Source organism: Lontra canadensis, unplaced genomic scaffold (assembly GCF_010015895.1).
Source record: "Lontra canadensis isolate GAN:19392208 unplaced genomic scaffold, GSC_riverotter_1.0 scaffold36, whole genome shotgun sequence".
NCBI lineage: Eukaryota > Metazoa > Chordata > Mammalia > Carnivora > Mustelidae > Lontra > Lontra canadensis.
In genome coordinates this window covers 93,278-117,493 of record NW_022631030.1, presented here as the reverse complement: position 1 = coordinate 117,493, position 24,216 = coordinate 93,278, and the positions used below count along the sequence as shown (strand labels likewise).

The following is a 24,216-nucleotide window of genomic DNA, read 5'->3' as shown; positions in this document are numbered from 1 at the left end:
GTGGGCAAGTAGACTGAAACCACAGTACATCCCTCAGAGAATACATATGAATAATTGATTTGGGCGCATTTACTCTTCCTTTACTGATACACCTCAAATCCTGTCATAATTAAGTTGGGTTAGTGCTGCCTCAGTATATCTTTCACTGATGTCTAATAGTCTTTCACTCCCCAGGAAGAGAGGGGAAGGCGGTGAAGTGGGAAGATTCTGAACCCCTTCCTCCAGCAGACACAAGGCTGCGGCTGCATCTAGTTCAACTCACTCTCAGAACAACCTGAGGACTGGCAGAACAGCTTTTCCACAAGGACCAGGAAAAAGAAACCTCGAGAAAGGTAGGATGGGCAGGGATGCGGTCAGGAATGGAACCTACAGTGACCCACCAGCAGGAGAGAGATCACAGGTACTCTGCCAGGAATGAGGGGTTTCAGACCTTCCTTGAGCACTCTCAGTCATTGGGATCTGCAATGGATAGATGAGCCCATAACATCTGTGACATCTGGCTTTGAAAAGCAGCAGAGCTTACCTTCAGTAAGAGCAGAGGGCTACAGGAAAGATTATACTCTTAAAAGAGCCCATGTGCAACATTACTCTGAGACCACAGAGGCAGGAGTTTGAAAAGTGCCTGCGCTACCTGTAGGACGTTTATAAACTAATTGTAAGACCTGTGCTAGAGGGACAGGGATCTGTAGGAACTTTCTCCAGGAGCAGAAATGCCGGCAGCTACCACTTTCCCTGAAACAGGTGGGTGCCCTTCTGCATCTGCCTTGCTAGCACCATTCACCCCGCTCAAGTCTGCCCTGTGGACTTACCGTGGTCAGTGCTCCTGCGAATTGCCACACGTGATGGTCAACCCGGTCCAGACCCAGCACCCCTCCAACGCAAGTCTTGCCCCAGTGAGGGAAGGAGACAGGCCTGCAAGTTGTAGCTGACCTAAGACCTAGAAACAAGCAGCGAGTCAGACAAAAATAGAGTAGAAGGAATCAACAGTAGCTTAGAAAATACAGAACAGGTCTGGAAGAAACCTCAAGGATAACATAATTCACAATATAGGAGTTTCAGAAACAGAAACCTTAACAAAGAAATCTGTGTTGGGGAATGAAACAAACACCGAGTTCCAGGATCCACAGAGCGCCCCAAAGTGAAGGTCCAAAAGGTCCACAGCAGGACACATACTAATTATGATGAAAATTAAATAGAACTTTTAAAGGAGCAAGAGAACAACAATTACTTACCTACAAGGAAAGCCACATAAGGCTATAAGCTGATTCTTGACCCAAAACTTTGGTATACACAAAGTTTTGTAGGAAAAAAACCTGCAACCAAGTATACTCTAAACCAGCAAGGTTATCATTCATAATTGAAGGAGAGATAAAGAGGTTCCCAGGGGAACAAAAGGTAAGAGTCTAAAACCACTTACACAGCCCTATAAGAAACTTCTTTGAAGGAAAGAGAAAAAGCTATAGGAAGGGGAAAATTTCACTGCCATAAGCAAACATACAGGAAAGGCAGATCAAAAATGTACAAAGCTAGTAAAATATTAAAGTACTAATATCAGTTTTATATATAATTAGTTGTCCTATACATGGAAGAGGGAGTAAAAATGTAGTTCTTTTAGAATGTGTTTAAACGTAAACAATAGTCACCTTTATAGACTGCTATATATATTATATAAACATAGTAACCACAAATCTAAAATGTATAAAAAAGGAATCCATGTATGACAAGAAAGGAAAAGAATGACCAAACAACTAGAATAAAATTAACAGTATGGAGTGTTTATTACATTTAATTATTAATAAGTATGTGCTTATTTCCAATCAGAAGACCTAGGGAGACTGAATTAAAAAGAAAAAAGACCCACCTATATGCTGTCTGTAAGAGATCCACTTCAGACCTCAAGACACAAACTAAAAGTAAAGGAAGTAATGGAAAAAAGAGCCAGCGTCTCTATACTTGTATCAGATGTAACGGACTTTAAAAGAAAGACAACAGCATTACACAATAATAAAGGGATGGTTCAAACAAGAGATATATAACAATTATAAATACCTACACACTTAACAGACATAAAGGGACTTGCGGTCATACACTACTAGTAGGGAACTTCAACAGCCCATTCCCATCAAGTAGTGACTTTGAATGACACATTAGACCAGATGAACTTAAGGTGATATACACAGAACAGTCCATCCACAAAAGCAATATACACATTCTTTTCAAGTGCACATAAAACACTCTCCAGGGTAGATCACACATAGGAACACAAGTAGATTGAAATTATATCAAACATTTTTTCCAAACACGAGGGTATGAGAAACTAGAAAGCGCACCAACATGTGGAGGCTATACTACACAACCAGTGGGCTGATGGAGAAAACAAAAAGTAAATTAAAAAACACCAGGACACAAATAGAACTAGAAATACTATGGTCTGACATCTTTGGGACACAACAAAAGCAGTTTCTAGAGGGACATTTATGGCAATAGAGGCCTATATCAAAAAACAAGAAAAATATCTAACCTAACACTTAAAAACAAAACCCAAGATTAATAAAAGGAAATAATAAAGTAGAAACAAATGAAAAACGGACTTAACCACAGAAGAGATAAATAGCTAGTTATTTGGGGCACCTGGGTGGCTCAGTGGGTTAAAGCCTCTGCTTTCGGCTCGGGTCATGATCCCGGGGTCCTGGGATCGGGCCCCGCATCGGGCTCTCTGCTCAGTGGGGAGCCTGCTTCCTCCTCTCTCTCTCTGCCTGTTTCTCAGCCTGCTTGTGATCTCTGTCAGGTAAATGAATAAAATCTTTAAAAAAAAAAAAAAAAAAAAATAGCTAGTTATTTGAAAAACCTGGTAAATCTAGTCAGACATCACGAAAAAGCATAAATGAAAGACAAAAAATAGCACAAAAATAAGGGACTACTATGAAAAAAGTTATATGCCATAAAATTGGGCAGCCTTTAAGATTTCTTTCCAGAAATCCTAGAAATACACAGTCTTCCAAAATGGAATACTGATTACCAGCTCAATTTCATCCCAAGTAATCAAAAATTCTCCCAACAAGCAAAAATCCAGAACCAGATGTATTCACAGAAAAATTCTTCCAAACATTTAAAAAACAGTTAACCTAGTCTTCTCAAACTACTCCAAAAAAGTAGAAATGGAATGAAAACTACCAAGTTCATTTTATGAAGCCAACATTACCTCGATATCAAAATCAGACAAAGACACAACAAAAAATATAGGCTAATATCCCTGATGAACATAGCAGCAGAGATCCTCAACAAAATATTTGTAAACCATACTCACAAACATTAAGAGCTTCATTCACTGTATTTGAGATTTATTCCAAGAATTATTCAATACAGCAAATCATCAATGTGATATGCCACATTAACAAAAATGAAAGATAAAAACCATATGATCAGGGAGCCTAGGCGGCTCAGTCAGTTAAGCATCTAACTCTTGACTTCAGCTCAGGTCCTGATCTCAGCATTGTGAGATCACATGAGCCCCCACATTGGGTTCCATGCTGGGCATGGAGCCTGCTTCAGATTCTGCCCCTCCCTCATCACTTGCACTCTTAAAAAAAAAATCCATATGGTCATACAATAGATGAGATAAAGCACTTGGCAAAATTCAACATTCATTTGTGATTAAAAACTCAACAAAGTAGGTTTAGAGGGAATATACTTCAACATAATAAAGGAAATACATGACAAATCTCTAGCTAATATCACACTCACTGTTGAAAAACTAAAGCCTTTCCTCTAAAACCAGGAACATGACAAGGATGTCCAGTCTCTTTTATTTCAACCTAATACTGGAAATAATAGCTGTAGCAATTAGAGAAGAACAAGAAATAACAGTTATCTAAATTGGTAAGGAAGAAGCAAAACTGCCACTATTTTAGAAACCCTAAAGACTTCAACAAGCTACTAAAACTAATAAGTGAATTCATCAAAATTGAGGATACAGAATTAATATATAGAAATCTATATCTATTACACTAATAACAAATTAGCAGAAAAATTAAGAGTAAAATCCCACTTATAAATTGCGTTAAAAAGAATAAAATACTTAGGAATAATAGCAATGAATACCTAGGAATTTAGCCAAGTGAAAAACCTATACTTGAAAACTCTAAGAAAGACACTGAGGAAGTAATTAAAGATGACACTGAAAGGATACACCATGTTAATGGCTTGGAAGAATATTGTTAAACAGTGCATTCTACCGAAAGCAATCTACAGGTTCCATGCAATCCTGATCAAACTATCAATAGATTTTTCCACAGAACTAGAACATACAATCCTAAAATTTACATGGAACTTCAAAAGTCCCCAAATTGCAAAAGCAATTTTGAGAACGAACAAAGCTAGAGGTAGCAGAATTCCAGATTTCAAGATATACTACAAAGCTGCAGTCGTCAAAACAGTATGGTACTGGCACAAATATAAACACATACATCAAGGGAACAGGATAGAGACCTCAGAAATGTCTATACTTTCATGGTACATCAATCTATGAGAAAAGAGGGAAGAGTATACAATGAGGAAAATAGAGTCTCTTCAAGAAATGGTTTTGGGAAAACTGGACCACTTTCTTACACCATATACAAAAATAAACCCAAAAAGGATTAAAGACCTAACTGTAAGATCTAAAGCCATAAAACACCTAAAACAAAATAGGCAAAAACATCTAAAACAAGCAACATTTTATGGCTTTGTCTCCTCAGGTAAGGGAAACACAGGAAAAATAAACTATTGGGACTATGTCAAGCTCGAAGGTTTTGCCCAGTAATGGAAACTAGCAACAAAATGAAAAGCAACCCATTAAATGGGAGAAGGTATTAGCAAATGATATATCCTGCAAAGTGCAAATATTCAAAAATATATTAAGAACTCACACAATACCAAACATGATAATCTAACTAGAAATGGGCAGAGAGGGGCACCCAGGTGGCTCAGTCCGTTAAGTGTCTGCCTTCAGCTCAAGTCATGACCTTGGAGTCCTGGGCATCAGGCTCCCTACTCGGTGGGGAGTCTCCCTCTGCCCCTCTCCCTGCTCAAGCACATGCACACACACATGCTCTAATAAATCCTTTTTAAAATTTTAATTTTAAAAAATGGGCAAAGAACCTAAATAGACATTTTTCAAAGAAGACATATGGATGGCCAACGGCCACAGGAAAAGATGCTCAACATCACTCATCATCAGGGAAATACAAACTGAAACCACAACGAGCTATCACCTTTCAGAATGGTTAGTATCAAAAAGACAAAGAAATAACAGCATTGACAAAGGTGTGGAGAAAAAGATACTCTAGTGCGCTGTTGGTGGGAATGTAAATGGGGTGCATCCACTATGCAAAACCAGTAGGGAGATTCCTTAAAAGTTAAAAATAGAAATACCACTCAGGGGACGCCTGGGTGGCTCAGTGGGTTAAAGCCTCTGCCTTTGGCTCAGGTCATGATCCCAGGGTCCTGGGATCGAGCCCCGCATCGGGCTCTCTGCTCTGCAGAGAGCCTGCTTCCTCCTCTCTCTCTCTCTGCCTGCCTCCCTGCCTACTTGTGATCTCTGTCAAATAAATAAATGAAATCTTAAAAAAAAAAAAAAAAAAGAAAGAAATACCACTCAGTAATTCCACTTCTGGGTATTTACCTGTAGAAAATGAAAACCCTAATTCAAAAAGATATATGCACCCTTGTGTTTACTGAAGCATTATTTACATGCAGCCTAAGTGTCCACTGATTGATAAATGGATAAAGAACACATGATGCACATACAAAAGAGACTATTACTCAGTCAAGAAAAAGAAATCTTGCCATTTGCCTCAGCATGTGTGGAACTAGATGGTATTATGTATGCTAAATGAAATAAGCCAAACAGAAAAATATATAATTTCACTGACGTGTTGAATCCAAGAAATAAGCAAATGAGCAAACTCTTTGTTGCCTTGAGGAGAGGACAAAGTAGGGATAAATGAACCTGATAAATGGGATTAAGAAGTACAATCTTCCAATTATAAATAAGTCATGGGGATGAAAAGCATAGGGAAGATGGTCAATAATACTGTAATAACTTCATATGTTGACATATGATTACACTGATAGTGGTGAACATTTTGTAATGTAAAGAATGGGCAAATCGCTATGTTCTATACCTGACAGTAATATAATATTGTATATCAACTATAATTAAAAATAATTGTTAATTTAAAAAATGTTTACATGTCACTCAAAATTATCAGAGTTTAAATAATATGATGATAGGTAAATAAACAAGCAAATTTCATAATAGGTAAAATGACTTGGTTCGTTTCATTATGTCACATACCTTGTATTTTCAGTTTTGTTCTGGTCTAAACTTACCTATCTCCTTCCCTCACTGGAATACCTCCATGAGGTCCTCACACCCTAAAATATCACTGAGCCCAGTAAAGCCACCAATGGAGACTGAACAAAGAATAAAGGGAATCATGGAGAAACCAAACCAGCTGATCCCACAGACTTTTCACCCACAGGAACATCATCACCCGAGCCACACACAGCACAGCCACCATCTGCCAGCCTTGAGACTCCTACTGGAGGGGAGATCAGCTAGACATCCTGCTGGGGGTGCAGGGGGAGTAGGTGGTATTTCCTGAGGGCCAGGATGTCATGCCCCTCTCTAAAAGCAGCACTGTAGGAAAGGTGATACACTTCCTCAATGGCACCTACCTTGTCAGTGTCACTCTGTTCTGGGAAGGCCAGGTCTCTGTCCTCGTGATCATCCACCCCTATGAAGGCGTATCTGCTCTCTGGAGGTAAAGAACGAAGGCCATGACGGGGTTATTTTCAAAGATAAATTTGTTAATGGCACCACTCATGCCTTCGCTGAATATATGGCCTAACCCTAAACTCAAGGGTGTGAGACCTCAGCACACACCCTGTAAAGCCCTGCCTCACATGACCACTCGCAATTGAGAAATTCTTACCTTCCTGTCAAGGAATAAGGCCTTATTCACACACAAATAAAGTTTTAAACACCCTACGAAGTTCCCATGGGCAGTGCTATATTGCCCATCTCAATTAATACTGAACATGACATTTTCTGATGCCTCTTCTACTCAAGGTCTGGTCAGACATGTGGTGTTTGTGAGACCCCTTTTTATGACTCCCCCTGCCAAGTTTGGCATTGTCCCCAAAAAGTTCACTAACAGAGGGCTGCCCAAAGTGGAACTCTGTATTATATGTACCTTTACTTTCCCATGAGGACCAGTATTCTCAGAGTCAATCATGTCTTTCACTGTAGACCTAGGTTTACAAAATATGGCCCGTGTAAAAGTATTCTGATATGTGTTTAAAATGTTATTCAAAAAAAGGACTCTTTGATAAAATTTAAAAAAAAAAACCATCTGCCTTCATCTCGCATATCCAATATGCAGAATCCCCCTCTTATATATCTTTTGCATTCACCCATTTCTCTCCCTGCCTAGTGCTGCTGGGTTCAGATCATTACCACCTCATCTAGATCACTTGTCCTAGCCTCCCTCCCAACAACCCTGCCCTCTCCACTGTCCACACTGCATCCTGAGTAATCTTTCCCCAAAGCCGACTTCTACTGGTCATCTCCAGTCGATCTCAAGAGCAGACACTCAGCATGTGCTGCTTGGATTGAAGGAGTCCATATTCACCGAGCTGCGATATAGTGATGCTTAAAAGCCCCCAGTTAACAGGCCTCCACAAACTGGGGTAAGAGCATATTTTTCTCATCAATCATGGCTGCATCAATTCTCTTTCTTCCCTTGCTCACCAATAGATGCTCACTTGTTAGTCTACCAGTTCTCCATTAAGCTGGAGAACTTCATTGATTAGAATGACCCATGAGGGTCTCTTCATGAGCCATTTTGCAAAGGGTAACTGCATACCACCACAAATCCAGAACCTGTGGGCCAAGTCTGAGACAACCTATTACTTCCAGACTCTTTTGCTCCTTTGCTAAACTTCTGTGTTTCAGAAGCTCTGTCCATTTCTTCTTCCTTTCCATTCTGCTACTATCCATTTTGATCCCATTTTCCCTAAGCTTGATGACAGAGGGGAATGCTACTTTCTTCCCTCAAGTGTTCAAAAAATATGCTAGGAGGAAGTCAAGTATGGATAGCAAACAGAAAAATAACATGCATTCCAGATTTCATGTAGTTATCCAAGTGCTGATCTGTAGTCCTTGACTCTTTTCTGAAATAAGTAAAAGCTCAGTTGGGTTTCTATTCTTTCCCTTTGATCTCTAATGGGGTATCTCACCAAATCTTTTCTTACCCACTAACCATTCTTAGGCCTAAAGTCACAGTAAGGATGAAAATGTGATCCCTTCCTTTCTCTGAATTGAACCTGAAAAGTCATCAACAGCAGAGAATGAGGTACCACTTCTGTTTGTTATATCTGGCACCTGGCTCCCCATTCCTCCCCATATTCCCTTTTACATATACACATACACAGGTTTGAAACAGAGTGAGTCAAAAGGAGAGTAAGAGCTTTGAAGCAGGAAAGTCCGATAGTCTTTCATCAGCTGGAGGAAAGAAATGTAATGTATATTTATTCATGCATCAGACTAAGCATGACTTTGTGCCAGCTTCTCTGAAGATATTAGGGAGATAGCAGTGGATCAGGCAAATGTACTACCTTCCTTGATATAGTTTACACTCATCAGAAGGCAAGTGTCTAGAAAAATGGGAGGTAAGCATAGCAAGAAACATAGATAAAGAAGCAAAAAAAAGGTCTGCACACCATGCTAAGGAGGCTTACATCCTTGCATAAGTGACTGGGATTTTAAATAGTAATGAATGCAGTTGCATTTGCAACTAGAAAGAGTGTTCTGGCAGTTGTACTGAAGAATACAGGTGGATAAAACTGAGACAGTAGGGTTTATTAGAGGCTCACAGTACTCCAAGAAAAATAGTACATGAACTTAAAAAGTGACACAGAAATGATGAAAGAAGAGAACTTGCATTTTAGATCAATATTTTGAATTGAAAACCCCAGGACACACTGATTGCATGTGGGAATTGAAATGGTGCAACTTTCTTAACTTATGGACATCTCCCAGCATGACAGTAAGTTTGTTCTGTCCTGTGGTGGGTGGTACATGGGATGGGTGTTCAAAGAGACGTTCTTATGCAGGGGAAATTTATCAATATGAATTCTGGGAATCATGGATTTCTTGGGGCACAATTCCTAGCCAGTGTCTGTGATGTCAATCACCTTGGATCTTAAAGAGAGAAATCAGCTCAAGGAAATTATTTCAAACTCTTTTTCTAAGAGATTTTTATAGTTGTTTATCCAAAAGGGGAAAGTATTGGTATTCTACATTCATATTTAAACATGGTAGTACACCTCCTAGGGTCGGTGATCTGTCTGGGACACTGTGCAAATGTCTTTAATGGTTACCTTCAGCTTCAGAGTAGGAACATTTTGGTTTGGTTATCCTAATTCTCTGTTGGCATAACTTCCTAACCTTTAGTTTATGCACTTAGCAATTTGATATGGAGTTTCCATTTTATTAAAATGTGTTTTAGTGGCAAATGCAAAGCCACGTTACTTATAAAAGAATAATGTTTTTACTTGGCTTTAAAATAACTTTCTATAAAGCCTGAGTTTACCAATAACATTCATTTTGAGATTTATTTCAACTAATGACTTATTACCTAATATTTATTCATGTGTTCTGCAAATGTTTATTAAGGTTCTAATAGATATGAGGAATTAAGGGGAAATGGAGAAAAATAAATGTTCAGCAAGGCTGCAATCCAAAAAGACATTCAAACTACCAATTCTATGAAGAAAGTAAAAAGGCAAGGGTTTATGTTAAAGTTGATATTTGACTTAGCCCTGAGGATATCTGTAGACAGAGAATGAGGTGAAAGAGAAAACTCCTAACGATCATGAGTAGGGTTGCCAGGTTTAGCAAATAGTAATCTAGGGTCTAAGTTAAATTTGAGTAATTTCTAGTTGTTTATGCACATTACTTGACATAAAGGGTAACTACTGCATGGAAAATACACTAAGTTATTCCTTTTTAGAAATAATTCAAATTTAATCTGGTATCCTGTATTGTTTTTTTAATCTGATAACTCTACGCATAAGCAAAATCACCATGAATTTTGTTCAATAGTCCTGTGGAGTGAGTATTCAGTGGACCATGGCAAAGGAAGAGGCTAGAAACAAAGGAAGAAACTAAATCATAGAAGTTCTCAAGTAGCATGCTGAGAATTTTAGGGTTCATTCTGTAAGCTTTTGAAAGCTACAGAAATCAACTAAGGAAGGAGTGATACGATCCACTTTGTGCTCTGAAAAGCTATTTCACAAATTTAACAAAATGTGATCTAGGGGCACCTGGGTAGCTCAGTCTTTTAAGCATCTGCCTTCAGCTCAGGTCATGACCTTGAGGTCCTGGGATCAAGCCCTGCATTGGGCTCCCTGCTCAGCGGAGAGCCTGCTTCTCCCTCTGCCCCTCTGCCCTCTTTGTGCCCTCTCTCCCTCTCACTCTATCTCAAATAAATAAATAAAATATATATTTTTAAAATTTTAAAATGTGCATGATCTATAGAAAAATGTTTAATGTTACTAAGTGATATAAAGTAAGGGGCTTTTCTTCTTCTATTTATATAAATGTTGGATGGGATGACTTGATGTTGAAAAGGTGTCAAAGTGGTTTAAAACAATAAAAATATATCATCTTGCAGTTCTGTAGTTCAGTAGTCAAACATGTATCTCACTGAGCTAAAAAAAAAAAAAAAGTTATAATAGGGCAGCATTCTTTTCTGGAGGCTCTAGGGCAGAATCTGCTTCCTTGCCTTTTCCAGCTTCTAGAAGCGCCCTTGTTCCTCACAGCCCTCTTCCTCCATTTTACAAAGCTACAACAATAGGTCAGTTCCCTACCTCATATCCTTCTGACGCACTCCTCTGCATCCCTCTCCCACTTTTGAGCATAAGTGAGATTTAGAGTGGTCCTACCTGGATCATCCAGGATAATCTCCCATCTCGAAATCCATACCCATAATCGTATCTGGAAATTCCCTTTTGCCAGAGAAGGTAACATATTCACAGGTCCCAGGGATCAGGATGCAGATATCTCTGGGGGGACATAAGTCCCTCTACCATAATGTTTAATCTGTAAATATAATGGAATCTTAATATTATTATCAACATACTATTATGTAAATGTTAACACTAATCATAAGAACATTTGTTATATCTGATATAGTCTTTCAGAGCACTTAGCTTGACACTTGGCAAAATGTATATCCTGACATATAAATACTGTACAATGGTTTACAATAATAAGCTTTAAGGCTGTCTTCTCACCAAGCACGCCAGCATATTAGTAGGATAGGCAGATGGGATCTTACGACCCCAGAGTAACGATATTCAGTCATCCAGGGTGCAATACTGCCAAACCTCACAGAAACCCAACCATGTCACACTGGAATTTTAATAAAATTATAGGATTACAGAATCTCTCTTTAGCAAACCAAATCACTAGGACTTAGCTATTGCAGGATTACCTGAAAGAATTCTTATTTCAGAATTTTCCAATTCTTCCACCATCCCTATGTTCCCATTCTGTCCACAGGTCACAAAGCCAGGACAGCTGTGCTTATGACTGTTCTGTGGATCTAGACAAACAGGGACTGCGAGGTCTGTGGGGGGCTAAGCATGGACAGTAAAGCAGAGACTGGGTGTGGTCTCCCAGTATCCATTTGGTAGGAAAACACCATTGGTAACAAAACACCATTATTTTAGTTCAGCCCATGGTCACCCAACTAAAGGCTATAGTCTTCCTTGCAGCTAGTGGTGACCATAACAACATTTTGTCCAGGATTATGAGTGGAAGTGCTATGGAAAACATTTGGGTCATGTCTTAAGAGTAAAACAACTTGCCCTCCCCCTCCTACTGGTTAAACTCTAGATATAATGCTGAGAGATGAAAGAGCCACGTCAGATCATGAGATTGATGTCCTATGTTAAGAATAGCACCATGGGGTGCCTGGGTGGCTCAGTCAGTTAGGCGTCTGCCTTCAGATTGGGTCATGGTCCTGGGATCGAGCCCCGTGTCAGGCTCCCTGCTCAGTGGGCATCCTGCTTTTCCCTCTGCCTCTGCCTCTCCCCCGACCCCACCTCCCCACTCGTGCATGCTCTCTAGCTCAAATAAATAATCTTAAAAAAAAAAAAAGGGGAATAGCACCTTCATTGTGATGATGGTGTCGTGGGTATAAGTGTATGTTCAAATTCACCCAACTGTACACATTAAATACACGCAGTTATCTATATGTCAGTTACACCTCAGTAAAGCTGCAAGAAACTAATAAAGTTAAGATTATCGTACCTTGGGTGGCTCAGTGGGTTAAGCCTCTGCCTTCAGCTCAGGTCATGATCTCAGGGTCCTGGGATGGAGCCCCGCGTCGGGCTCTCTGCTCAGCGGGGAGCCTGCTTCCCCCTCTCTCTCTGCCTGACTCTCTGCCTACTTGTGATCTCTGTCAAAATAAAATAAAATCTTAAAAAAAAAAAGATTATCACCTTCCTGCCCCCCCAAAAAAAAGAGTGGCAGAAAAGGGCAGAAGGAACTGCAACCCTTGAAACCATGGAACATCATACTGGCCCTGGCCTGCTCACTTTAGGACTGTTAGGTGAGGGATAAATTTATATTTTTAAGTCATTATTGTTTGCTTCCTGTCTAATACAGAATATGGTATCAGTACAGAAATGCTACGTAACAAACCTAAAATATAAGCATTAACTCAGTGGGCATGGGGTGGGGGGCATAGTGAGGGAAAAGGAAACATGACAGGTGAGAAATCTGATGATTTTCATCATGCCATAGCAAAACCCTTGGTGCACTGCTACTTGCAATGCATTGGAAGGCAGACATGTGCCAACAGAGCCTGTAATTCTAATGGAACTTGCTGGAAAATCTCAGGATATTAGTTTATGTTCTCTGCTGCCTGTTACTTTTTGTGAAATCCTATTTTTAAAGTATCAATTCAAACTAGGTATTTTACTGCTTGGATTTTTCGAAACATGGATGTTTTATATTTTTAAGCTAGTTTTTAATTAAAAACTGTATTAAAAATTCATAGAAAAAATAAGACTACTGCTTCATTAATGGAACATCGGTAAGTAGTTTGGTGCAAGGACACCAACTTTTAGACCACTAATATTCAGGTCAGTGAAAAGGCCTAAGTATGAGAGAAAATGAACAAGAAGGAATCAAGATGACTCAAAAATCTCTTAAAGGAATGAGCAGAAGTGGCTAAAACAAAGCTGGTGATCAAAAAATAGTTAAGAGGAAGGGAAGGAATTAGGAAACAGGAGTTTGAGGAAGAGAGAAAGAAATCAACAAAGGGAAGGACAAAGAAGGAAGGTTACATATTTAATATATCAATAAGATCACTTACCACAAGTGTTTCTGTTACTAGAGAGTGAAAAAATAAGACAAGCACCAAGTCAGAATGAAGATTCCCGTCCTTGGTAGTTCTACTTCAGAAGGAAGGTGGACTACAACATTTTGTAACCAGAGTCAGTCACATACAATCGAGATAAATGACAGTTTGAAGGGAAAATTCATTTACGTCCTGGGCGACTCGACCCCGTACCGGTGGATTGGACACTTATCCTAACTTGTAAAAAGTATGTAATTATTTTACATTCCTCAGAAATTCAGGCTGATATTAAAGTACTTTTAGTGAGATCTCTATTCTCTCATTTCAGTTATTTTATTTTCAACTTCATTTAGATTTCTAGATTTGAGCCTTTTAATTTAAAATGTGTTTTATTCCCTCTTTCACAAGAAATGTTGTTTTTCTTTGTAAGTTCCGATGAAAACCTTACACTTTGATATTTCATACATATGAACAGAGAGCCTACCCTCAAGTACAGGATGTTCCAGTCAAACATAATCTAGATGGATAAGTACTGTAAGTGATAGAAATTTCTAGTAATCATTGCCTTTGAGTTAAACATTTTATTTTTTTATTAGCACTAAACTTTTTTGATCTTCATGGAACTGGAAGTTTTTTGAGATTTTATTTACTTATTTGAGAGAGAGAGAGAGCATGAGTGTGGGGGGTAAGCGAAGGGAGAAGCAGACTCCCCACTGAGCACAGAGCCTGATCCCAGGACCCTGAGATCATAACCTGAACCGAAGGCAGACACTTAACTGACTGAGCCACCCAGGCACCCCATGCAACTGAAATTTTTAAGAAACATTTGCTTTTGGATGCAGACGGACATACTTAGATTGGGTGGAAAAAACACAGCTACTCTTTTGTCACTCTTCCAGCTCTACTCTGTGGTAGATAAGGGTTCTATCCCTCAGGAAGCTGACTGGATATCAGGTGACAAAAACTCAGCCATTGTCATCATCATCACACTTGGCTAGCATTTCAGGCCCCTCCTCATTGACATTTTCATTCACAGGGTCATCAGAGCCTAAAAAGCTTCTTAAGGACTGTTCCCAAGAAGCCCAGTTTCTTACTAAAGTGATCTTTAAGACAAAAAACATTGGGATGACAGAAAGGTTTGTAAATGTCCATAGTTATATACAATATCTTACCATGAGCACATTGTCAAAGATCTCCTTGTGTGTCGCTGATGCCGGTGACAAAACCATTGCATATGGCACGAACAGTGTCTACCTACATGATCATGGAATTGGAAATCAGATTAACATGTTCTCAAATGACATTTGCTGAAGCATAAATACACGAAATCCCTAGAAACCAATCTCTGCAAATAATTCTACATGTATTGTTAGAGAAATTTCATTTTAGGGACAAAGAGAATCGAAAGAATCCATCTAGGCAGGAAGGACATTTAAGAACAAAGACAAATGACACTGGATGCAAAGCCTGGAGAATCAGACATGAAGATTGACTACACTGTCCCTGGAGCTTGTCTACACATGATAATAAATGTTCATATTCCTTAAACAAGTTTGGGTCATAATTTCTGTTACTTGGGGCCGAAAGCATCCTACTCGATACTTTGATAGGGTAAATGAGAATAAACATGTGATCCTCATGATAAGTCCTCTAACATTTTCTGTAAAGGGCTACATAGTGAATGTTTTGCACCTTGCAGGCCATTCATCTCTGTTACCACTGCTCCGCCACTGTGGGGTGAAAGTAGCACTAGCCCACATGTAAATGAGTTAGTATGGCTACATTCCAAGGAAACTGTATGACAGTGAAATTCAGACTTCGTATAAGTTATTCTTCTTTTGATTTTCTCCCAGATTTTTAAAAGTACAAAAACTATTCTTAGACTTCCAGGGAATATGGCAGAGGAGGAAGGTTCTAGGCTCCCTTCATCCCATGGATACACCCAGAGAACACCCACATCAGCATTAATAACTCAGAAAATGAACCAAAGACTGGCAGAACAGACTCTCTACAGCTCACCGCAGAGAAGAGGCCACCTCAAAGAGGGTAGGAAGGGTGGAAAGAGTCAGGAGCCAAACTGACCATGGGACTGTCCATAGGAGAACAGGACATCATGGGCAGGGAGAGGAGAGAGGAACAGATCACACACCAGGTACGGCAGGCATGGGCAACTACACTGGGAAGACAATCTCTGTAACATTTGGCTTTGAAAAACAGAAGGGCCTAACTTTGTGCGTTTTTACAATCAGCTCTACTCTGTGGTAGATAAGGCAGAGTCAGAGGGTGATAGGGAACTGAGCCCCTGCTCTTAAAGAGACAGCACAACAAACGGTCTTTGGAGATCCAGCACAGAAGCGAAGCAGCAGTTTGATAAATGCCTGGGCTATACAGGAAAGAGATTTGTTTACTAATCTCCGAGTGTGCACTGCAGGGACTGAGAAGTCTTTGGGACACTTCTCCAAGAACATAAATATTGATGGATGATATTTCTCTCTCCGACTTCCCAGCCTAGATACAGAGAAACCTGCCAGAACCAGCAAAGTTTGAACATTCTCCACCCAGCTTGCTAACAGTGTGTGCCATCCCCCATGCTCTTCTGTGGATTCACCCCCTCTAACCCAGGACCAGTGGGGTTTTTTCCCAGGCAGCTGCTAATGCCCTCCTGCGCCTTGTTGGTACCACGCACCCTGCCCTTATGTTCTCCTGTGGACCCATCCCCTCCAACGTGCCGTTGGCAGTCCATCCAAAGCAATGCTACAAGGCAGTGTGCAAGCAGCCCCAAAAGAAGCCAGGACCACACCAAAGTGACTCCTGCCCCTGGGAGAGGGGAAGATAACCATACACACCTCTCCAACTGTGGACCCAGCAGTGGGGTGTGCGCAGGCATCTGGTCCGATGGCAGGCTCCACCCACCAAAAAAACTTGAGGAAGATGACACAGGAATGGCACACTGTAGTTTGGTCCTACTGCAGCTTTGGCAAATGCCTGGTCTGACTGAACTCAAGCCCAAAGCAGCCGCAGACTGGCCCACTAAAAACACAGGCACCAAACCCTGATCCAAATCATCAGAGAGAGGCATTGCAGTTAACTGGGGTAAAGGTAAATGTAGCTCAGCTGCAACTGTAAGGTACACACAACACACAAAGGAGACAGACTGAAGTGCCCGGTTAGAGCAAGCAGGGCTCGCTGCACTGAAGGGCTCTATAGAACCTCTTCTTCATGAGGCTGCTACTTTCAAGAGCGGGAGACGTAGCTGACTTTCCTAACATTTAGAAACAGTGACTTAGAAAAAAAAATGAGGAGATGGCAAATATGTCCCAAATGGAAGCACAGGACAAAATCACAGCAAGAAACTAAATGAAACAGAGATAAGCAATGTGCCAGACAGAGAAGTTAAAGTCATGATCATAAAGATACCCACTGGACTTGAGGTTCTCGGTGAGAACTTCAACAAAGGGATAAGAAGTACAAAAAAGAACCAACCAGAGATGAAGAACTCAATAGCTGAAATTTAAAATACACTAGACGTAATAAATACTAGACTAGAGAAAACAGATCAGATCAGTGAGCTGGAAGACAAAGTAATAGAAAGTAACTAAGCTGAACAGGAAAAAGAGAAAAGAATAATAAAAAATGAGAATAGGTTAAGGGAACTCAGAAACACCATCAAGTGTAATAATAACATTTGCATTATAGGGACCCAAGAAGAAGGAGGAGAGAGAGAAAAGGCAAAAATTTTATTTAAAGTAATAATACCTCAACATTTCCCTAAAGTGGACAAAGAAACAGACATCCAGATCCAGGAATCACAGAGACACCCCAACAAAATCAACCCAAGGAGGTCCACATGACAACACACAGTAATTAAAATGGCAAAAAGTAGTGATAAATAGAGAATTTTAAAAGTAGCAAGAGAGGGGAGCATGGGTGGCTCAGTCAGTTAAGCATGTGCCTTTGGCTCAGGTTATGATCCAGAGTCCTGAGATGGGAGCACTGAGCAGGGAGCCTGCTTCTCCTTCTCCCCGCCACTTGTGCTCTCTTGCTATCTCTCTCTCTCTCTCTCAAATAAATAAATAAAATATTTTCAGCAGAACTTTGCAGGCCAGAAAGGAGTGGCATGATACAGTCAAAGTGCTAAAAGGAGAAAAACTTGCAATCAAGAACACTCCATCCAATAAGGCTATCATTTAGAAGAGAAGTAATGATGAAAATGTTCCCAAACAAAGTTAAAGGAATTCATCACTAAACCAGCCTTATGAGAAATGTGAAAGGGGATTCTTTGAATGGTAAGGAAATACCATAAGCAGGAGTAAGAGAAGTATGAAAGGGAAAAAAAATACGTAGGTATGCATGAACACAACATGTAGTAGATTAACCACTTATAAAACTAGTAGAGAGGTTAAAGCACAAAAGCAGTACAATCAAGTATATCTATAAAAATCAGGCATTGGATTCACAAAATAAAAGGATGTAAGGTATGACACTACCTAAAACATGGTGGGGGGAGAGTAAAAACTGAGTTCTTTTATAATGAGTTCAAACATAAGTGACCAGTATCCTAATACAGACTGCCATAGCACAAGATATCATCTATAAACCTAATGGTAACCACAAATCAAAAACCTGCAAAAGATATGCAAAAAAATGAAAAGGAAACCAAGACTATCACTAAAGAAAGTCATCAAACTACAAGAGCAAGAGAAGAAAGGGACAGAGAAAAAGAAAAAAAGCCATAAAACAAGTGACAAAATGGCAATAAATATATTCCTAACAATTATTTTGAATGTAAATGGGTTAAATTCCCCAATCAAAAGACACAGGGTGACTTAATCAATAAAGAAAAAAACTAGACCCATCTATATGCTGCCAATGAGGGCCTCATTTCAGACCTAAAGACATATAGAGATTGAACATGAAGGGATGAAAAAAAAATATGTTTATTGTGCAAGTGGCAGTGAAAAGAAAGCTGTACTTATATTGGACAAAATAGACTTTAAAATAAAGACTGTACCAAAAGGCAAAAAGGGACACTATGTAATAGTAAGAGAACAAGCCAACAAGAAGATGTAACAATTGTAAATATTTATGCACTTGACGTGAGAACGCCTAAACATATAAAGTAGCTGTTAACAAACATAAACTTGTAGTGAGACGATAAGGCAGGGGAATTTAAGACCCCACCTATATCAAGGATAGCTCATCCAAACGGGAAATCAACGAGGAAACCCTGGCTCTGAATGACACATTGAACCAGACGGATCTAACAGCTATATTCAGAACATTTCATCCAAAACAGCAGAATACACGTTCTTTTCAAGCACACATGGAACATTCTCCAGAATAAATCACATGTTGGCAACAAAACAAGTCTCAACCAATTTAAAAAGACTGAAATCTTATCGTGCATATTTTCCAATTGCAATGGTATAAACCTAGAAGTCAACTGCAAGAAAAAATCTGGAATGGCCGACAGACACATGAAAAAGTGCTCCACATCACTCGGCATCGGGGAAATACAAATCAAAACCACAGTGAGATACCACCTCACACCTCTCAGAATGGCTAAAATTAACAAGTCAGGAAATGACAGATGCTGGCGAGGATATGGAGAAAGGGGAACACTCCTACCCTGTTGGTGGGAATGAAAACTGGTGCAACCACTCTGGAAAACAGCATGGAGGTTCTTCAAAAAGTTGAAAATAGAGCTACCCTACAACCCAGCAATCACACTACTGGGTATTTACCCTAAACATACTAATGTAGTGATCCGAAGGGGCACCCGCACCTGAATGTTTATAGCAGCAATGTCCACAATAGCCAAACTATGGAAAGAACCTAGATGTCCATCAACAGATGAATGGATAAAGAAGATGAGGTATATATATATATATATATATATATATATATACAATGGAATACTATGCTGCCATCAAAAGAAATGAAATCTTGCCATTTGTGACAACATGGATGGAACTAGAGGGTATTATGCTGAGTGAAATAAGTCAATCAGAGAAAGACAATTATCATATGATCTCCCTAATATGAGGAAGTTGAGAGGCAATGTGGGGAATTTGGGGGGTAGGAAAGGAATAAATGAAAAAAGATGGGATCAGGAGGGAGATCATAAGTGACTCTTAATCTCACAAAACAAACTGAGGGTTGCCGGGAGGAGGGGAGTAGGGAGAGGGTGGTTGGGTTATAGACATTAGGACCTGTACCCCTGGGGCTAATAATACATTATATGTTAATAAAAAATTTTTAAAAAAGAAAAAATCTGGAAATAACACATATGCATGGAGGTTAAATAACATGCTACTAAATAATCCACGGGTCAAAAACAAAAAATACTATTTCAAAGGAATACATGAACCCTGATGCTACAGGAGCATTCACCAAATGCCAAATGATGTGAAGAGCCCAAATGGGCATCGACTGATAAATGGCTAAAGAAGATGTGGGGGATATACACATATCCAACAACATGGATGGAGCTAGAGAGTATTATACTAAGTGAAATTAGTCAAAGAAACATAAATGTCCTACAATTTCACTCATAAATAGAATTTAAGAAACAAAACAAATGAACACAGGAAGGAAAAAAGAAGAAAACCAAGACAGACTCTTAACTATAGACAACAAACAAATAGTTACCAAAGGGATGGTGGTGTGGGGGGGGAAGCATTAAATAGGCAATGGGGATTAAGGAGAGTACTTGTCGTGATGAGCACCAAGTGTTGTATATAGGTGTTGAATCACAAAATTTTACACCAAAACCTAATATTACACTGTATGATAACTAACTGGAACTTAAATAAAGGAAGGAAAAAAAAAAAAGAAAAAAAAAGTTTTAATGGGTCAACCAAGAAATCAAAGATGAAATTAGAAAATACATGGAGATAAATGAACATAAAAAGACAATGGTGCAAAATCTTTGAGATGCAGCAAGTTGTTCTGAATGAAGATTATAGCAATCTGGGCCTGCCTCAAGAAGAAAAATTTCAAATAAAGAACATATCCTTGTACATAAAGGAGCTAGAAAAAGAAGAAACAAAACCAGGAGAAAGAAGGAAATAATAAATATTGGAGCAGAAATAAATGAAATAGAAACTAAGGGAGAAAAAAAGAATGCAGCAAAGGAAACAGGAACTTGTTCTTTCAAAAGATAAAATTAATAAACCTTTAGTCAGATTTATCAAAGAGAGAGAGAGAAGAGAAACAGAGAAAGGGAGACAGGACTCAAAATCACAAATTAATAACCAACATCACAGAAATAGAAAGGATTAACAGATTGTGAAAATTTATATGCCAACAAATTCAACGACCTAGAAGAAATGGATAAATTCCTAGAAACCTATAACCTCCCAAAACTGAATCACAAAGAAGTAGAAAACTTGAACACACCAACTACTAGCAATGAAATCGAATCAATAATCAAAAAACTCCCAATAAAGAAAAGTCCAGGACCAGATAGATAGGTGAATTCTATCAAACATGTACAGAAGAGTTAACACCTTTCTTCTCAAACTATTCCAAAAAAAGAGAAGAGGAAGGAAAGCTTCTTAATTCATTTTATGAGGCCAGTATTACCCCAATATTAAACAGGTAAAGATACTACAAAGTAGAAGAAAGAAAAAAGAAGGAAGAAAGAAGAAGAATTAGAATTACAGGCTGATATCTCTGATGAACAGAGATATAAAAATCCTCAACAAAATATTAGCAAACCAAATCCAACACTACACTTAAAAAAATCTCTTGCCACAATCAAGTAGGATTTATTGCTAGGTTGCAAGGGTGATTCTATTTGCACAAATCGATGATGAATCACAAGAACAATAAAAGGTTAAGGATCATATGATCCGTCATCTTAATAGATGCAGAAAAACATCTGACAAAATTCAACAGCCTTTCATGATAAAAACTCTCAACAAAGTCGATTTAGAGGGACTTTTTCTCAACATAAGAAAAACCATAAATGAAAAACCTGCAGCTAACATCCTCTATAGTGAAAAACAGCTTTTTCTCTAAGGCCAGGGAATAAGATAAAGATGTCTACTTGTACCACTTTTATTCAGCATAGTACTGGAAGTCCTAGCCATAGCAATCAGACAAGAATAAGAAGTAGAAAGCATCCAAATTGGTAAGGAAAAAGTAAAATTTTAACATGACAAGATACTATACATAGGAAACCTTAGAGACTCCACCGGAAAAAAAAACAAAAAACAAAAAACTATTAGAACAGATAAATGAATTCAGTAAAATCACAGGACACAAAAAGAATATACAGAAATATATTGGATTTTTAGACCCTAATAATGAAGTAGCAGAAAGAGAAATTTTTTAAAAGATTTTATCTATTTATTTGACAGAGAGAGACACAGCAAGAGAGAGACTGGACCACTTTCTTACACCATAATCAAATTCAAAATGGATTAAATACTTAAATGTGAGACTTGAAATCATAAAAATCCTAGAAGAGAGCACAGGCAAGTAATTTCTGTCGTTGGCCATAGCAACATTTTTCCAACTATGTCTCCTGAGACAAGGAAAACAAAAACAAAAATTAACTATTAGGATTATATCAAAATGAAAAGCTTTTGCACAGCAAAGGAAACCATCAACAAAATTAAAAGATACCCTACTCTGTGGGAGAAGTTATTTGCAAATTATATATCCAACACATGGTTAATATCTAAAATGTATTAAGAACTTATACAACTCAACACCCCAAGAAAATCCAATTAAAAAAATGGATAGAAGATATCAATAGATTTTTCTTCAAAGACATACAACTGGCCAAAAGATATGTGAAAAGATGTTTAACATCACTGATCAATAGGGACATGCAAATCAAAACCAAAATAAGATACTACCTCACACCAGTCAGAAATGGCTAAAATCAAAACCACAAGAAACAACAGGTGTTGACAAGGATGTGGAGAAAAAGAAACCCTCATACACTCTTAGTGGGAATGCAAACTGGTGCAGCCACTATAGAGGTTCCTTAAAATATTAAAAATGGAAATATCTTATGATCCAGTAATTCTACTACTAGGTCTTCATCCAAAGAAAATGAAAACACTAATCCAAAGAGATATATGCCCCTATATTTATTGTAGCATTATTTACAATAGACAAGATATGGAAGCAGCCCAGGTGTCCATCCATGGATGAATGTATAAAAAAGAGGTGGTGTGTGTGTGTGTGTGTATACACAATAGAATATCACTCAGCCATAAAGAATGAGATTATGCCATTTGCAACAAAATGGATGGACATTAAAAAAAAAAAAAAGAAAAGAAAAAAAATGGATGGACCTAGAGGGTGTAATGCTAAGTGAAGTAAGTCAGGAAAAGACAAATACCATGTGATTTCACTCATAAATGGAATTTCAGAATCAAAAGAAATGAACAAAGAAAAAAAGACAAATGAAAGGAACAGACTCTTCAATACAGAGAACAAGCTGATGGTCATCAGAGGGGAGGTGGGTCGGGGAGGGATGGGTGAAAGAGGTGAAGGGGATTCAGAGCACACTTATCTTGATGAGCACCAAGTCAGGCACAGAATTATTGAATCATTATATTGTATACCTGAAACCAATATAACACTGTTAATTACATTTCAATAAAAAAAGAAAGAAAAAACTTGGTAAAAATAAACACAAATTCCTTAGACATTGAGAGAAAATCTACGGAAACAGAAGAAACATCTTATATGTTGAGAAAGTTTATCTGCTAGAAAATTACAATAAATATCATTTAATGAATGAACGATAACAAACATTTATTAATGTCAGAAAGAAAACATGAATGACTTCTACTTAACAACACATTGGTGGTATAATGTCAGAAAGGAATAGAAGTAAAAAATAGTACGTGAAAAATAATAAAAATTTTTAAAAAGGAAGGAACGGAAGTAACAGTTTCTGGTTATTTGCTCACTCACAAAAAGCTAAGAGGCTAACTATAAAAAATTTAGAAGGTAACATGACACAAGCTCAACATATGAAAAGTAGTAGTTTTTCTCAGGGCTGCAATAGATAATTAGACAATATAATTAAAATGCATGGTTTTCTGCATAGAGAATGCAAGCATGTTTCATTACATTTAATCCCAGAAACTTGGTACTTTTGGACCAGTTATAAATGTATCTTTTAAAATCTTTAGTATTATAAAACATACAATATATTTAGAAATGTGCACTCAGTGAACTATCAAAAACACTGGGTAACCCAACGGTCAGGAATAAATACAGCAATGGGCAAACACACACACACACACACACACACACACACACACACACACACACAATCTAATCACATACTGAAAGACTAAACAGACCTATAGATTCAACACAATTCCAAACAAAATCCAAGCAGGTTGTATGTGTGGTAGGGGGCAGGGTGTAATTTGACAATATAATTCTAAAATTTCTAAGGAAATTTAAAAGGCCAAAAATAACCAAAAACACTTCTAAAACAGAAGGCTGCAGAGCTTACTTTTCCAGATATCAAGACTTATTTTAATGCTAGATATAGGATTATGACAGCATGGCACTGATGCAAAGAGAAACAAACAAACAAAAAAACCTCAATGAAATGGAATATAGAGAACAAACCTCGTGGTTCATGACAAATAAATCACTGCAGAGCAGTGAGGGAAGGACAGACTTTTCAACAAACAATTCTGGGAAAACAGGATTTCCATGGGGAGAAAAATGAAACTGGAACCCTGTATTATAGTACACACACACACACACACACACACAGACCAGTTCTGGGAAATCATAGACTTAAGTATGA

The 24,216-nt window shown here is 38.4% G+C and overlaps 1 pseudogene; it reads left to right on the top strand.

Moving 5' to 3' along the window:
• The first annotated feature begins 710 nt into the window (after positions 1 to 710).
• Positions 711 to 14,729, top strand: LOC116874316 (annotated as a pseudogene).
• Positions 14,730 to 24,216: the final 9,487 nt, after the last annotated feature.